At 34.2% G+C, this 7377-nt stretch overlaps 1 long non-coding RNA gene and 1 other non-coding gene across 2 annotated transcripts; both read left to right on the top strand.

Moving 5' to 3' along the window:
- Nucleotides 1–411: 411 nt before the first annotated feature.
- LOC141669631 (small nucleolar RNA R71) lies at nucleotides 412–518 on the top strand. Its single transcript, XR_012553899.1, has one exon. It is a non-coding gene; the product is annotated as a small nucleolar RNA R71 (small nucleolar RNA).
- A 3408-nt stretch (nucleotides 519–3926) lies between these two features.
- LOC141664180 (uncharacterized) lies at nucleotides 3927–5972 on the top strand. The gene is made up of 5 exons (XR_012551869.1): nucleotides 3927–4179; nucleotides 4573–4659; nucleotides 4746–4800; nucleotides 5334–5432; nucleotides 5893–5972. It is a non-coding gene; the product is annotated as an uncharacterized LOC141664180 (long non-coding RNA).
- The last annotated feature ends 1405 nt before the right edge of the window (nucleotides 5973–7377 follow it).

Genomic DNA, 7377 nt, shown 5'->3' with positions numbered 1-7377 from the left:
GGGATGATAAGTGGCCGGCACAGGTTACTGCGATCACTGAAAGTTGCTCACGAACTGAGCTGATTCACTAGAAATTGCGCACTGATCAGTCTCATGGGCACTAGCACAAAGCTCACAGACACAAGAGATTTGATTAACTCCATAATTAACCAAAGTGTCCACCTTCATCGTCAAAGCCTTAAGTTGGGCAGCTATAGCAGTTGTTGCATCCAACTCCAGAATTCATGCCACCTTTCCCTGAGTCAGTCTCTGGGAAGGATTCTGGTACTCATTAGCAGTCATCAGCTCAATAAGTTCATAAGCTTCATCGTAGCTCTTAGCCCACAAGGCTCCTCCTGATAACACATCAAGCATGAGTCTAGAAGTAGCACCCAATCCATTGTAGAAACAGTTATTAATCATCCATCAGGCATGCCGTGGTGTGGGACCTTCCTTAGCCTCTCCTTATATCGATCCCAAGCCTCACACAGAGTTTCTCCAGTTTGATGAGCAAACTGAGTAAGAGCATTCCTAATTGCAGCAGTCTTCGCCATATGGAAGAATTTAGTGAGAAACTTTTGAGCAAGATCTTCCAAAATGGTGATAGACCCTACTGGTAGAGAATGTAACCAAAACTTAGCTTTATCCCTCAGAGAGAACGGGAAGAGTCGCAGCTTGATGGCATCTTCAGTCACATCATTGAACTTGAAAGTGTCGCAGATCTCGATGAAATCCTTGATGTGCATGTTAGGGTCTTCAGTAGGAGAACCCCCAAACTGAACTGAGTTCTGTATCATCTGAATCATGCTTGACTTGATCTCAAAAATGTTAGCCCAGATGGCTGGCCTGATGATGCTTGACTGAATGTCATTGATCTTGGGCTGAGAATAGTCAATCAAAGCCTTGGGATTTTCTGATTGATCACCCATCTCTACTAAAGTTGGTTCCTCGACTTTCTCTTCTTCTTATACCTTCTTTTCTTCTTCAAAAACTTCATTTCAAAATATTATAACTTCTTCCTCGGCTTTATCCAGTGTTCTCTTATGAGTACACGAACGCGTATGCATACACCCTCGCTAGAGTACCTAAAATAAGCAAGAAAACGAATAAGTAACAATGTCTGAGTCAATGAACTTTAACGACCACTGATGGAAAGTACATAAAATATAAATTAACACTGCAGTCCCCGGAAGCGATGCCAAAAACTTGTTAGTCACTAAACAAGCGCTAATATTACACGTAAGTATACACATTCGCAAGTAATATAGAATCTTTTCTAGTTCGTTCCCACAGAGACTGGATTTGGTTAACTAATTAATTTACGCACCTTAAGCAACAATGTATGGTTATTATTCAATGCTAAGATGATAACAAATTGAGGTTGTTTATAACTAAGAATTAAACTAACAATTATAACTACACTACTAGAAATATGGCATCAGACATCGGTTCAGAACCGATGTTAAAAAAAATCTGAACCGATGTCTTCGCGTGTGATGTTAAATGTTATCAGCCTTTGACATCGGTTAACAGTCGATGTCTATTACAGTGCTATACATCAATTTTAAGATTAAATGTAATTTCTTTGCAACAAATTTTAGCTTAGACTACAGTATTTCTAGGTGAATATGAATATATTATGAGATATTTATCCATTAAAACATGAAACCTACAAGCTCCAAAAGCCATTTTATTAAAATTCTTCCTAACAAACCGATGTCAAAATTGAGAGTCAGACATCGGTTAGATTAGTTTCCTGATGTGAAATGGTTGATCAAATATCGGTTAAATTAGCCCCCGATGTGAAATGCAGGATAAGACATGGGTGTTTTTCTACAAAACCGATGTTAAATCCTTTTTTTTAACATCAACCAGTATCTCTAACCGATGTTTACTATTTAATATTGTAAAATTTAAGACATCAGTTTTGTTTTAAGTTCGATGTAATTTCGCTTAAAATACATTGAGTTTCTTTTCAGAACCGATGTCATGACTATTTCACATCGGTTTTTTAGTTCTTTTTCATTTAATATTATTTTACTTGATGTCTTTTGTACATTTTTTACATCGATTTACGTTAACCATTGTGATGTTAATGTTTTGTAAATTGCATGCCATCCTAGTACTATTTACAGCAACAGGGAACCAATTGCATTTACAACTAAAAAAACCAAAATAATGCAACTTCCCAACAAAAAACATTCAAAAACATCCAGCAGAAACATAAAGATACATTGATACCAAATTTCTTAACATTCAATCCAATAAACTCAATTTGGACATATATTCCAAGTCTAAAATAAACATCCCAACCAAAAATAATAAAACCCAAATTTGCTAGTTATTACATCTGACATTATAAACATCTCTACTGCTCGCAAGTTATGTAATTCAACTGGATTTGGTTGGATCGCTGTAAAATATATGGGCCTCCTAGAATTCTCAACAAGTACAAGCTCTTGCCACTAACCTGACTTTATTCAGCGAATTTGAGACCTCAAAACTCTGGGGATCTATTTGTGCAGCTTTCTAAAATTGCTTTGTCTCCAGAGATTTTCAGAGATTGCTTTGTGTCCAGAGATTGTTAAAACTAAGGACTCAGATAGATGCAAGTGAACTAAATCATACTTTCTATCAGAACCTCGAAACTATACATGTGGACTCCTTTATGGATCTTCAAGACATACATGTTTATATGTTAAAAATTCAATCTTAAAGCATTCCAAAATGTAAAAGTAATATATCACAATCATTTTCCTGCTGAAACTTGGTTGGTGGACTTCCACGTGAAGATTTTGATGTTGATTCTACCATACCAGCTAGTGCATTTGCAACGATATCTTCAAGCTGCAAAAAATCTAAATTAATATTGACCATAGCTTATAAGTAAAACAGGAAGATGACCCAACTACATGGCTAGCAATCTAGATATTTAGTTAAATGCTCGCCTCTTTATATCCTAGATATTTAGTTAAATGCTCACCTCTTTGTATCATATGGATAGCCTCTTTGCATAATCATTAGCTACATGTTGCTACAAAGTACCACTAACTGCATCATGATGTTGCGCAATTTCCAAAGCATCATCCAAACTGTTAGTTGTAGGGCCTGCTTGACTTCTTCCCTTAAAATATTTTAACTGCCTTGCTGCCTATTAATTAATTTGTAATACATTTTAGTTAAAATTTTATGTAACTAGAGGAAAGCAATGCACTTATCAAATAATCAAATCACTAATTAAATTGCACACCAACCAGATAGTACCCACTTAAGAATCTCACATAGTTTTGAAAACAGGCCTAGTAAAATATCCGGTCCTGTAGGCGTTTACACAATCTACATATCTGATGATGGTATGATATGGTGAGTATGTGTGCGTGCGTGTGCGCGTATATTAAAAAAGCAGTTAATCATGTATTATATAACTATAATACCATCTCATTTTAATTTTATACTCACAGGAAGAAGTCATCTATTTTGAGCGGCCATAATGCGTTTACAGCATATTTGGCATCAGTGTAGAAGGATGGTATTGAATATAGAGCATTGACACGGCCATCCTACATGCATCAAGTGAAATCTCATATTAAAAGAACCCTACTAGAAATAGTGCCTACGACATCACCCCTTAGACATCGGTTAGAAATGTCACTGATGTTAAAAGCTATTTTAATATCGGTTACTTCAAAACCGATGGTAAAGGTGTTGTAAGACATCAGTATCTTAACCAACCGATGTCTATAATCATTTTTTTAAAAAAATTAAAAAACGCCTGCTTCTTTCTTTCCCCCGTTAATAGATTAAAAAAATTCGCCCCTTAACCAAAAATTTTGTTCCCCCCTTCCTTAGGCAAACAAATTCCCCTTTTCCCTCTACTTTTTTCATCAACTACTCTCTCTCCCTCTACTCTCTCATTTTTCATTCTCTTCATCTCCAGCACTCTCTCTCTCTGTCTCTCTCTCTCTCTCTCTATCTCTTCTCATCTCTCACTCACCTCACATCTTTTAAACTATTACAAACCCTAATTTCTTGAACCCATCCCAAATCAAGCTTGTAATTGTTCCAATTTTTGCTAAGCCCAGATCTTCTCAATAACTATATATTAATATATGTGTGAAATAACTATAGCTCAATGTCCCATTTGCCATAAAAATCACAAACCCCCATCATCTCGTCGCATTTGAGATTTGTTAAGCTCAAGTAATGTTCAATTTTCCTTTCTTTGTTTCTTGTTATTTCTATTACTTGTGTTTATGTATATCATGTGTATGTATTTTCATTATTACACTCACTCAAATTTATGGGTCGATTGAGATTGAACTTTGCATTTTGATTTATGTAGCTATTTGATGATGGTATTTTCAATCTTATCATACCCTTTTTAACTTTTCATTATTTATTGGATTTTAGTTGGGCTTTTGTTTAATGACTGTTATGTGTTTGACAAAAGTCCCCTGATAAATATTTCGTAAGTGAGTCATGTACACTTAGGTATTTTTTTATAATTATACTTAAATATAACTTGGAATGCAAAACTATTGATTTTTAGTTTATGTGTGTACTAGTTTTCATTTGTTTCATCTTTGTTGACAGATCTTGAAATCCAATTTTTTCAATTATGCTTTGATTTTGACTCTTCGATTTGTTGAACTCCGCTTCGTTCGTTTTATATTAATCCTGGTAAGTGAGCTTTTCCCTCAAATTATGCGTGTTTACAAATTTTTTATATGTAATTATGTGATTGACAATCCGATGTGTTTGTAAAGCAACCTAGTCCAAGGATGCCAAGTCACGTATCCCTGTGTCTGCTACTTCTCAGAGGTTTTCTCTCTTCTATTACTACTTTTTTTTATTCTGTTTTTATATCCGGACTAATTTTTACCAGCACTGATATTGACATGTGTATACCATTTATTCTGTATTAGATGCACAATATTTCCCATTATGTAATTTATTTATGTTGTACTTCTAAAATTTGTCATCTAACATCATTTCTTCAACTTGTAGTATATGCACAGAGTGATCACAATTAGTGACATCGTAATGGCAATGGAAAAGTTTTAAAAGCAGATAGTAATAGTTTATAGAGAATAGGAAAATCAGTAATCCGAGTCTATGTACCAGCTTAGTTATTCTGTCAAAATCTTAAACAAACAACACTATCAACAATTCTGAAATAAACTATGGTCGTGCTTGTGCCTTAAAATTTGCAAATTTCTCCTCTTTGTAAAATTTTGCTTTTAGGTACTCTATTGATTAGAAATTTAATTATTGCCTCTGTACAGTTAATGATGAATATTCAAAAAATCAAAATGGGTTGTGAAAGAATGAAGTTTTAATGTCTAACCATGCAGGGAATGAAGCCTCTTAAATAGCACTTTTCAAATGCCAATGTAATGCATCAGGTGCAGAAGTGATCTTCTCTATTGTTCTGTAGTTTACAGATCTGCATGGTAATTAACTTAGTTGAAGCTGTATCTTATTATCTGTTTTTTTAGTTATAAAGGGTTCAATTCGTATTTCGTTTTAGCCCCGATGAATTGCAAGTTTTATTTTTGATGCCAAAAACCTCATAGTATAACCAAGTAAACAAACTCTTACCATTTGATTCCTTGACATGAGGCAGCTGTCATGTCATAAACTGCTTTAAACAGGCAAACAAGTATCTTTAAACATGCGAAATAGTTTATTTAGTTTTACCGATTGGCATTTCAGGCTTTAGTTTTTGCATAATGGTATTTTTGCATTCATCTAATGAAACAAGTAAATTTTCTAAAAAAGCTAAATGGTGAAGTTAAGGTAGAAAAGAATGTAGCTTACACTTCAATGCAATTTGCACCACCGAAGTCGCTTTATACTGTAAGTTATTCCTACAGAGAGCTAACAATTTCTTGATCAATTATTTGCTGGCAGATTTCCGTGGATGGATTTCTTTGGACAAGTTGTGTCTGGTCCCTTGGTAAAATGCTTTGAAGGAGAGGTTTCATTCAGGTATAATAGTTCAGAAAGTTATAAATAATAAATAGCTGGAAGGTGTCTCTTTTAGTTCTTTTTGTCCTACCTAAGGTCTTTATTGCAATCACTAGATGTGAACTTTTCTTGTGAAATTTGGGAAATTTAGACGTATCATGTTCATGTCTATAATGCCTGAAACACGATTCTCAGGTTTGGATGCCTGAGTCTTATGCATAAAGTAGCACCACCGTTACTTGGGAAACACGATTCTCACCTCTGTTTTCCCTCTAAATCGCAATGTTAGTGTTGTTAGAGATCAATATTATTTTAAAGTTTTTATCTGATATATATTGGTGCATATTGTAAAGGTTGGTTCCTTCTTGATAGGTTGGTTTGGTGTTGTTCTCAAAGCTCATATATCTTGCGTGTCTGATCAATTAGCTGTCGGATTGTCCACTGATTACTTGGGAAGTCTAACAACATTCAGCGGTTGGAATCAGAAAATGCTTGAACTCTGTGTTAAAGGGGAATGGGCATCCACAGTACTTTGTTACGTTGTAGGTAAATTAACATTTTGTCATGATATTGGAAAAATGAGCCTGCTTACAAAAAATTAAGGGTGCCTTCTCGGGTTGAGTTCTAATTTTAAGTAAAATACAGTGCCAATCCTGACTTGTAAAATTACAGGACTAATGTTTGTTTCCTATTGCATCATCTTGGGGATAGAAACTGCCGAGGATATCAAATGGATTATGAGAAAGTGAAGCACAAGTTCCCAGTCGATTTATCAATGTTGCACTCAATGATGAACTCTTTTTTGGCATCCCAAACCATAGTCTTACAGTAGTTGAAGCAAATGCGATTTCTGTGATATTAAATGAATTTTCGTATGTATGTATATGCTTTTTTGTTAACAATAATTATATTACTAGCATTATTAATGATAATATCATTTTTTAATTATTTTTGTTTTAAATGCTTCTTTTATCTATGGCTTATATCACTTTCCACTCATGAATCTATGGAATGAAAACGATGTCTAAAATGTTAAAATACATCGACTTGTGCAAGTAAAATCGATGTCAAAAGTAAAAGTTAATATTAAAATAATTGAAATAAACTGATGTCTTTCACTATAATGCACAACGGTTCCATTGAAAAATGATGTTAAATAGGAACTTTGGCATCACTACATCAAGGAAAACCGATGTGATATATAACATATAACATCATATCTTGGAAGATAATTAATGTCTAAGGTCCTCTTTAACAACGCTTCCACAGACCGACCGATGTACTATAGAATTTAAGACATCATTTTTTTTAAGAATCTGATGTCTATCAATTAAAAGTTCTTCCCTGTTATATGTTTATAGTGCTTTTTAACCTCATAAATACCGTTTTTCACAATCTAGTTTTTACATGTTACTTAAAAAAAGGACT

The sequence above is a fragment of the Apium graveolens genome, chromosome 6, assembly GCF_009905375.1.
Source record: "Apium graveolens cultivar Ventura chromosome 6, ASM990537v1, whole genome shotgun sequence".
NCBI classification, from domain to species: Eukaryota; Viridiplantae; Streptophyta; class Magnoliopsida; order Apiales; family Apiaceae; genus Apium; species Apium graveolens.
Note: the sequence above shows the minus strand (reverse complement) of the source record. Positions and strands in the feature narration are given on the sequence as shown.